This window comes from Strix aluco, chromosome 9 (genome assembly GCF_031877795.1).
Source record: "Strix aluco isolate bStrAlu1 chromosome 9, bStrAlu1.hap1, whole genome shotgun sequence".
Classification (NCBI taxonomy): Eukaryota; Metazoa; Chordata; class Aves; order Strigiformes; family Strigidae; genus Strix; species Strix aluco.
Genome location: NC_133939.1, coordinates 26,106,588 through 26,116,463, shown reverse-complemented (window position 1 = coordinate 26,116,463; position 9,876 = coordinate 26,106,588). Strand labels below are relative to the sequence as shown.

General features: G+C 42.5%; 1 long non-coding RNA gene across 1 annotated transcript; it reads right to left on the bottom strand.

Annotated features, from left to right (window-relative positions):
- Positions 1-98: 98 nt before the first annotated feature.
- Positions 99-5,472, bottom strand: LOC141927234 (uncharacterized). The gene is made up of 3 exons (XR_012624335.1): positions 5,410-5,472; positions 3,957-4,073; positions 99-369 (listed from the first exon to the last, which is right to left on the bottom strand). It is a non-coding gene; the product is annotated as an uncharacterized LOC141927234 (long non-coding RNA).
- Between the last annotated feature and the right edge of the window lie 4,404 nt (positions 5,473-9,876).

The following is a 9,876-nucleotide window of genomic DNA, read 5'->3' as shown; positions in this document are numbered from 1 at the left end:
CTTGGAGTAGTTTGTGCAGTTTCTCTTGCGCATCCCTTTCTGCTGGGTGGTTGGAGGATGGACTGGATGTTTGGGTTAACTAAGCACTGAAGAACTAAGGCTTGGCATCGTTCCTCTAGATGACTTCAACAGTAACTACAGATTTGATTGTCTCCTGAACCCACTCAGAGGAGATAAGGGTAAGCTTGGTGTTTTAATAACTTTTTTTCCTGTTCTAAATTGCTGGAAGCAAGGGGGAGCATCAGCATTTTGGGTGAAGATCCTAATTTTTCAGATTGTGCAAATACATACCTCATAATGGGTGCACTGATAATTCATGGATATGGTGTGGTTTGCTTCTTAAATCTCCTTAATCTTGAATCTCTTAGTCTAAAGGAAACAGATAAATTGGATCACTTTTTTATTAATACAGTAAAAAATTAAAGGACCCATTACCTGAACAGCCTGACTGCTGGACATTTGCGTGCTATCACTGATTAAAATAGCTAACACAGACCTGTTGCTGCCTTCAGGAGCTTCCTCGAGTCTGCTCTTTGTGATGACTTGGCCAGCAGCTGCCTTCTCGCGTGCTCAGCAGTGGGTTTAAGATGCTGCACTTTGCTCTGGCAGAGGCCGGTTTCCTTTGAGCATTTCCCATCTCCACGCCTAGTGCTGAGAAGGTTGCTGCCTGCCTTTCTGTGCTTGAATCTTGGGCTTGTTGGTGCTGGAATTCATGGGACAGCTGCCCTGAAGAGCAAGGACTGCAGCTTTTTATCCTGACAAACACTTGCAGCCCAAGAGAAAATCACAAAGGTACTTGGCCATGTTGAGTTAGTCATCAGGCCCCTTTGATATCAGGTATTTCAAAGTTGTTCTTACTGATTTTGACTTTTAACTTCCAGAGTCTAGGGTGACCTTATAGGAACAAGTATATACATACATATATTTAGTGGAAAATTATTTAAATAACTAGTCTATTAAAATGTCCTTCCTGCAATAAAATTTTATAGTGGTCTTACTGATACTCCTCCCCGTGTTTTACATACACAATAAAATTTTCTGATTGTTTTTCTTTGCAAGAAAATACAATTATTCCTTTTTTTTGGAATTAAATAATTACTGGTAAAACACAAATGAATATTTAATGCAGATCAGTATTTAGTGATGTTACACCCAAGTATGAGTACACTCTGGAATGGATACAAGCTCAGGTCACTTGTGTTCTGGTGTTCTTAACCAAAGGCAGATCTTTCTCTAGCTATTAAAAAATAATTAAAGATTATTCTTTGACAAACTCGCATATTTCTTTATCTGTAGAAATGTTAACAGCACTCGTGATGCTTGTACCTGTGATGATAAGCAACCTTCTAATAGCAAAGTACCTTTGTAGGAGCTGCTCAGGGGGAGCATTTACTTTCACCTGCTATATATCATACAGCAGATTCTTCTGACCTTTTTTAATACATATATTTTATGGGATATATATATAAATTGCTTGTTTAGGCCTGTTTCAGTTTGAAATCAATACCAGGTAGAGTTCACCAAGCATCACAAAGCATGAAGAAGGGCAGATAAAGATGGAGAATGTCTCAGTTCCTCAGACACCTCTTACATGACTCTGCACCCAGGACTCACCTGCCTTTACTCAGAGCAGGAGGGAGGCTGGCAGAACCACCTGCCCTACTGAAACGTTATGTGTGGACGATGTAAACAGTAAATGTAGACATGTGGAAAATACACCTGACTGGCTTAGCCCCTTACTTTCCTTCCTGCAGCCACCTGCATTTCCCTCCACGGCACTAAGCTGTAAGAGCCTCGTGGGGTTGCTCCCCAGCTCCTCTGAGGATAGAATTCTTTTCTAATAGGGTCACAATGACAGCAAAGGATTATTCAAACCTTACAGTTGGCATCAAAAGCACTGGGCAACAGAGACACATCCTCTTCCAGCTGCAGTTATTTTACTGGCAGCAGTTGGAAGTCCCTGTCAGAACCCCTCTTGGATCTGTTGCCAGACTGGGTTCAAGCGAGCTCAGTTTACAGAGTAAATAAACCCTTTTCACCTGCCTTGCTGTTGCACCCTGCCCTTGCCCTGCCCTTTTCCTCCCTCGGGCAGTTGCTGAGCTGCTCACCCCTTGCATACTCCAGCCACAAACCCAAGCAATTCACAAAATAAAATACACCTAAATACCACCTGGGGAAAAGACCACTGTGGAAGAGGGAAGGATCAGTACCGACGCCATGGTGAGGAGAGACAACCAGTTTCCCCATCACTGGGTGTTCCAGAGCCTAAACAAGCTCTTGGACCTGTGGACCTGACTGCAGACAACACAACCCAGCTGTTCCTAACAGGAAGGTGTCATTTTCCCTTTTCCCCATCCCCCAAATTTGCCTTATTCTGAGCTAGGTGCCCTGTGTTGCCATCAGCTTGGAGTAAAAGACAGGATTGTCAAGCAATGCTACGTCCTGCCTTTCAGAAGACAGGCCGGGCCTCCACTCTGAAGGATACTTGGGGCTCACCCATCCCGTGGCCCTTTCTGGGCCAGCCAGGCTGACAGAGCTCATGGCTTTGGCTCTGGGCACTGGGAAATGTTTGATACCAGCACCAGGGAGGTGTTGAGTCTGTGAGCCAGAGAGGTGCCGAATCCTAACACATGGCTCCGATGGCAACACTTGGTGATTTCAAAACAGGGCTGGGCCTTAAGTACCCCATGAAAGATGCTCTGGCCTTAACTTACTTACTAGGGGAGAGCTGAGTCCTTTTAATATCCAAATTCACTTCCCTCTTTCACTCCTCCTCCTCAGGTTAGCACTTGAAGAGAGGAGAAGGGCCATCTCAAGGTGGCTGAAAACACCAGTAGGACAGGCTCAGAAAGACTGGTTGGGAAATAAAGCAAAGGGGAGCAGATACAGGATCCTAAGGGCTAGGGGAACCCCTGGCTTGACTTTATTCACAGCGGGCCAGACCCAGGGATGCCAAAGCCATTCACCAAAAACATAAAATTTCAGATCAACTTTTCAGAGAGGAAGGTTTCTCTGAGTTCCAGAAAGCTTGTATTTGCCTCACTTCCTTATATCTAAGCTCTTCATGAAGTTGCACTGGGATAAATTCAGAGTAAATCCACAAATTTGTAACATCACAGAGAGAGGGACAGGAGACAGACTGTAGTGGTAATTTCTCTGCTCACGCGCAGTGGTCAGAAAGGAAGAGTCCTGCAGGAGATGCTCAGGGACTGCACGTCCTCATGTCCTCATCCCGCACCGCCTGCCCTCAGGCATAGCTGTTCATTTCCCAGGGGCTGTGGGAGGGGAGGGCTGTATCACTTACCGCTTGGCTGACAGTTTCCTCCAACTACTTCTCATACATTTTAAAAACCAAACCTAGAAATGCTGGAATCGGGCAAGTTTGAACAAAATTCTTCCTTATGCTATTTTTACCAGAAAGTCTTTATCAAACATTTTCCAATATCCAAAGTGGTTATGATGCAACTTAGCAGTGTTAGTGTAAGATCTACTGTTCAGCATTTAGCATGGAGATTATTGCTAGTGTTACCTTTTCTTTTAAATTAAGCAACTCTTGTTAGGAACTACAGTCTGTTCGGTGAAGGAGTCTCCACCTACTTGCCAGCACAGCTATGTGATAGATGTCTGGATTTTTAAATACAGGAGAGACAGAGAGATCAGTTCTGTCAGGGATCTTTCTCTAAAGAGTGGTGATATTTAGCTATATTGAACAAGGTTGACCCCCAGCTCACTCCAGAGGATTCCTCAGCCTACCGAGGTATTTTGTCTAACAAGAAGGGTTGACTGACTTGATTCTTAACCACTCTGATCAATCCCTCTCTATAAAATCAGAATAATACAGTAGATCTTTACCTGCTTTACCACTGTGCTGGTAAACAGCTGGTGTTTGCAGAACACTTAGCTGTAAGACCTGGACACTGACTTCTGATGAACTTTTACAAGTCATAGGTACTTACCTGTTGAGCATGATTTATTACTGATTCGGATCAAATACTCCAAAGGGAATTAGAGGAGACTGGTATGAAATGGTCCACGGCTCTGCTGTACACCAACACGGCACTGCAGCTTTCCCCCTTAGAGCATAAGAAGGACAAAACAATCCTATCAGTGTAAATGAACTGAGACTCAGCAGCTGCTGAATGTTTTCAATAGACTTCCTGGTAATGGCTGGTACAATTTCATTAGGGCTTCTCATTTTATTTAATAAAACATTGGGTGATTTTATTTGTAATACAGCAACAGGTGCAGGAAAACAAAAGGCACATTTCCTGATTGTGTCCACAAAGGGTCCATTACTTACTGGCTGACACAGTAGGCATCGTTTTGCCATGCGTATTTTTTTTTAATGTGAAAATAATGATCACTCAGAAAAATAATTGGTTTATGATAAAAGACTTTTCAGAGAGGATTAGTTTAGAGTTAGTACTAGCACTATGCAAACGGTTTCAGTGCAAGTTAAGTAAAGAGAGAGCTAACAGTACTGGGTAAACACTGATCATACTTTAGATAGAGATCAAAGTACCCTCTGCAGGTGGTAACCACCATTAATCCTCATCATGTACAACAGAAACCAAACACAGAAAAGGTTAAACTTATGATCCCCCAAGTACCCTGCAGCCTGGATGCAGTAAAGGATGTAGGTGCTTAGGAGACACTCCTGCAGTTTACCTTTGCTAGTCAATAAACGAAACACAGAGAAGAGTCCTGAGTGACTCTCATTAGCCTTGCCAGTAAATCCTTATTTTCTCTCTCTGGCACATGAGTCTTCAACCAATAGTTAAGAAAGGCTGTTTGCTGAGAATCAGAAGATGTAGTTTTGAATTTTCAGATTGAGGATGGGATAAAATTACATTTCCCCCCTTTTTAGCTTCCTTTTAAATGAAAGTGCCACCATAGAATTTGTTTAAAATCGAAGTTTACCAGGAGGTACTAATACACTAAAAGGTTACAGAAGATTACGAGCTCTGTTTTGTTGTTTGTGGGCAACATAACAAGAGTAGGATCACACCTTGCACTTCATGTCAGCTTCAGTCTTAACATTTTTAGTTTCTTGCCACAGTGACCAGCAAGCCATGAATTGGGTTTTACAAATTACTGGTTTATGTAATGTAGTTTTCAGAGCTTGCTCTTCCTCTCTTTGTTCTAGTTCCCTGAAAAATTCTTTGTGTCAAAGACAAGCCAAAAAAAAAAAAAAAAAGACTGCAGTGTCACCATGAGCACCAGGCAAGGTTACACCTTGTACAGGGAAAACATGTTGTGGTCACACACATCAAGGAAACACTACTTCTGAAAAATGCATCAAGGCTGGCATCAACTGTGTGCTGCATTTACTAGATTTTCACCAAATAAGCAGAGGTAAAATTCTATAACAAGATGTCTTCAAATTAAAATTACTAGGGAAATATTTACAGTTTCTTCTCAACAAGAACTTCCGATGAACAAACGTGTTACTTTCAAGATGAGCACCTTGGATGATTCAAAATTTAAAAGATTCCTGAAAAGTAAATGAAAACATCTCATAAATGGGACACTAGTCAAGTATTTTCTTCTTTAAAAAATAAAGTTAGTTAAATATTTTACTTGTCAAATATTTTATTACTTAAATATTTTATTAAAAAATTAAAATCTTCATAAACACCACACTGTCTTTCTGAGACATGTAGCCTTTCAGGAACAGCAACTCCACAACCGCTTGCTCATCAGCCATTGCAAAACTCCGGGTGCTAATCCTCAGCTGACAAGGCATAAAATCTAATAGCGCATTAAACATGTTCAGCTAGGCAACACCCAGTTAAAGGCACATCGAGGAAAAAGAAAAGGATACAGGAAGGGCTGAACAGGTTGGCACTCATCTCCACATACAAATACGTTCCAGAGAAAACACTCTGCTCTCACCACAGTCTGCTGCCAGCTCTGCTCACGGCTGCTATGCCCGTTCACCTCCAAACTGAGTCATGCTCAACTCCTTGCTGCTCAGGATACTGTTTTTTCATAATAATTTTTCCATAAATATGCATTTGATCTCCCGGTCTTGCTCCCACATGGCTTGAGGTGTCCAAGATGTCAATGTAAGATTTCTTTAAACACAAAAAGGTGAGGTTTAAATTTATTCCTTCTGCTCAACTGAATACAGGGGCAGATGGCAACTAGCTTCTGAAGCACAACATGTCACAAACAGGAAGAACTGGGGAAAAGTAAAGATTCAGTTCTAACTACATAGAAAGCACACCCTATACTCCTTCGTGTAATGGTAAAGAAGTTGTATTCATTATCTACACCTACCCCTGTCTGAAGGAAACTTCCTGGTCCTAAATCAGGCAGCACTGAAGGTGAAGCAGAACCAACATGCAGAAACTCTGCTATTCCCCACTGGTCTTTCTGAGTGACTTCAGAAGCCGCAGTGAAATTAGAGGTGGTTTTTTTTCCTTGTTCCTTTCCCCTTTGTCCTAAAATCCAACTCTTACAGTTAAGTTCAACAACAGAACCCAAAATATGAGCAACCAGCAGCAGGAAACAGTCTTGAAGAAGGAAGGAAGCATCTATGCAAATCTCTTGTGACTACAGGGGATAGAGAACGACAACAGGATCATCTGAAGAATGCACAAACAGCTTTTGCAAGAGGTTTACTGTACCATTTCCTGTACTTTCCTCCTGGAGGAGGCAGTCTCCTGTCTTATTTTCACACACAGCTGCCTGCATGCAAGTATAAATTAATTTCTTAAACTTTTCTGTTGCTGCACATGAATATAAGTGCAGGCTCTTTAAGCAAGCAGGATGGGCTCAAGCGATTATTTACAGAGTATGGTATTTGTCAAGTACCTACAAGTTTTCCTGCAAAATTGCAAACTGATGCTAAAGAAGAGTCTGTCCCTATTCAATACTGAGTGTAAGCAGCTCCTAACACAGTGAGAAGGAGCTGCCAACGCTAAGCAATGCATTTGATTTCCAGGGCATCCCATCTTGCATTATCATTTCTCTGAAAAACAGGAAGATGAGATGTAGTATTCAGGAGCAGAAAACAACCACTTGAGAGTAATCAGTGAGTAATAAGTGAACTTTCAAACAAGCACCAGAGAGGGCCTCGGTGGAGGGAAAGGGAAGCCAAGAAGTAGTTCCAGCATTAACCCAGGCTGTAACTCAGGCAGCACAGTGCTCCTGTGGGCCACACCGAGGAGCCTGCTCAGAAGGCTCATGGAGCTGACATACTGCGCTGCATGCTCTGGAGGTCACACGCTCATTGGGATTTTTATCAGCAGAAAAAAAAAAAAATCTTTAAATCATGCCCTTCCCCTCCTGGTTGCTCATTTCCATCATCCAGGTATCTCCCGACATAGGCCAGTGCAGTAGTTTCTGCAGTCATAAAGAAAGCCATGATCAGAAACAAAGAAAATGAGCAGAAAGACACCATCCAAACAATTCACTAGCTACCACTGGGAAAACCACATGAAGAAGAAAACTAGCTACTACTGAGGGCATTACCATTGAGATACTTGTGCGTGGGACCACGCTGTGGACTGGGTGCTCAGAAGGTAAAATACCCATCCCAGGTGTAAACATTTTCTTATCATATTGCAATTTGTGCAGCAGTCCTGGGAAGTACTGCTTGGATAAGCAAATATGGCCAATGTGAATGCTGCTTGAGATTACTTTAAATTCTCACATTTTTTCAGACTATAATACCAATCATCTTGTTTTTCAAAAAAAACCCCACCTTTTTTTTTCCCCTGAAGTTATTTAAAACTTGAGATAAACCAGGAAAGAAGAAAAAAGAAAAAAAAAAAAAAGAAAAAAACCCTCTACTTGCATCTGAATTTAATTCTAGAGAATTAGTTGCTTTCAGAAGAGGTACCAGCCACTTGATACTATTGTACACACAGATCACAGACAGATAGATCAAACATGGATTTGCAATCTACCCTGCAAGAAAAACAGTAAAAAATGTTTCTCTCCCAACAGACACTAGGCATGCTAAAAATGTAGCTGCTCTATGATCAACGATGGAAGTTTAGACCCAACAACAGACACGTTAAATTGAGTAATACAAAACAAATCCCAAAAGCTCCCAAAGGTTTAGCTCTCCTCATTAGGCCCCAGACATCAGGTGTTCTGCCTAAATTTCTCAGGTGGTCCAATCTGCAGGAAGCATCTAAAAGATGTCATTTATTCCCGCCAGAACGTAATTTTTGAGAAAGGCAGGACATTAGACACTATCTTTTCCCAGATCATCTAGACACTCACACTAGCAACTGCTGCTCAGTAAACTAGTTTGGATGAGCATCCCTTGGAGGCAGAGGCACAGCAGCAGGGCAGGTGCTGCAGCATCAAAGTGATTTCCAAGCCTCTCCTTAGATTTAGCCCTGAATTACCAGAAAGATAAAGGGAAAAAACAAAAGATGTTGTAGTGTTACAGCTGTATTGCCTACATGCAGCAATCAGGACACCACCGCCAACTAACTTGAGAAGCACAGCTCAGGTCCATCAGCAAGACATTCCTGCGGTGCGATGTGCTCCTATCCTATGTGTGTTTGTAGATGGGAATTAAAACAACAAATGGAGAACTATGTTAGTACTTTAATCTGGAAGAAGTGAAAAGCTGTTACTGTGAATTTTTAAATTCTATTAAGTGGATTGCTACAGGATGGCCAAGCTAAAAAGCCAACCCATTTATAAGGTTTTATATATACTTTCAGGATTATCTACTTTCATTCTTCATGATCTTAAAACAAAAATGGGTATTCCCTAACCTTTCTCCTACACTTTTCTTCTTAAGAATCTCAGAGGAAGACAGAACTGAGAGAGCCATTTGTAAAAAATCTTTTTGCCAAGACAACATTCACAGTAAAATATTCCTTAATATTTAGTGTTTTATAGATATTTAACTATATCATTACCAGAATGTAGTTGCCAGTTAAATATTAAGTTCCCCTATGGAAGACAATATACAGTATTGAGGGGTTTGTACAATTTTGTGTTGTATTTCAAAACCAGAAGTGTTCTAGAAAAGCATTACATGATGTTAAAAATTTGAACTGTGTTGCAAATACACCATTGGCTGATTTCTGCAATATTCGGATTCATTTGATGGCTTCATGATAGAAGTGGAGATATGCTGCAAAAAGGTGATTTGTCACAGTTTTAGAGGCATACCGTGTTCAGTGCAGGAAGAGTAATGTGTATGTGGAAGCCCACAAACCCAGCGCATTTCCCGTGCGACCATGCTCCAAGATAACCCACGCTCTTCCCCATGGAGGGCTCGGTGGATGGGGACAGGAGAACCTCTGCCAGCCTGCAGGGACAGCAAACACCCTCACGGAGAGTCCTTCCAGCTGCAAGAGCAGGAAGGAAGCAGAAATTAGTTCTTCCAAAGTCTGCTGGGTACGTTCAGGGGCACCTCTGGGAGGGGATCAGCAGCCCCGCTCATCGTGACTAACTCTGCGTGGGTGAAACTGGTGACAATTTACCAACGGGGCTGAGTCCCAAAGCCAGCGCGGGTGGGTAAGCACACAGCATGGGGACACAAGGCTTCGTAAATTAAATACTGTGTGGTGGCTGCCACACGCCATGCCACTGCAATCAAAGACTGAGGGCGACGGCCCCCTGGCCCTGAGGGCCCGGGCTCTCTCCAGCACCGGCTGAAGCACCCCACCATCCCCCTGCTGCCTTTTTTTCCCACACACGTCACACATTTAGAACAGAAAATGTTTACTTGCCACGTATATGGTGATTTCAGCAGTCCCACGAGGGCCGTTCTGCTCTGCCCTCGCTGCTCAGGTAACGCTCAGGTAACGCCAGGCGTTCACCTCGTTTCGCTTCCCTCAGTCACAGCGGGCGTGTGCGGAGGGAGGGATTAAACACAACATATTTAACCCTTTTCCT